The sequence below is a fragment of the Lupinus angustifolius genome, chromosome LG16 (genome assembly GCF_001865875.1).
Source record: "Lupinus angustifolius cultivar Tanjil chromosome LG16, LupAngTanjil_v1.0, whole genome shotgun sequence".
NCBI lineage: Eukaryota > Viridiplantae > Streptophyta > Magnoliopsida > Fabales > Fabaceae > Lupinus > Lupinus angustifolius.
Window position 1 is genome coordinate 14,009,528 of NC_032024.1, and position 479 is coordinate 14,010,006.

A 479-nucleotide genomic window follows, 5' to 3' on the forward strand; every position below is an offset into this window, starting at 1 on the left:
GAGGATAGGATGAGGATGAGGACGAGGAAACGATGAGGAAGAGGATGAGGATAGGATGAGGATGAGGATGAGGATGTGGATGAGGATGAGGACATGGGTAGGATGAGGACAATGGTAGGATGAGGAGGAGGACAGGATGAAGATGAGGATGAGGTTATGATGAGGATGAGGATATGATGAGAATTAGGATAGGATGAGGATGAGGATAGAATGACGATGAGGATGAGGATGAGGACGAGGATAGGATGAGGATGAGGAGGAGGAGGAGGATCAGGATAGGATGAGGATGAGGATAAGTATAGGATGAGGAGGAGGATAAGATGAGGATGAGGATGAGGATAGGATGAGGAAGAGGATAGGATGAGGATGAGGATAGGATGACGAGTTGGAGGAGGAGGATGAGGATGTGGATATTATGAGGATGAGGATGAGGATAGGATATCGAATTGGAGGAGGAGGATGAGGATGAGGATATGATG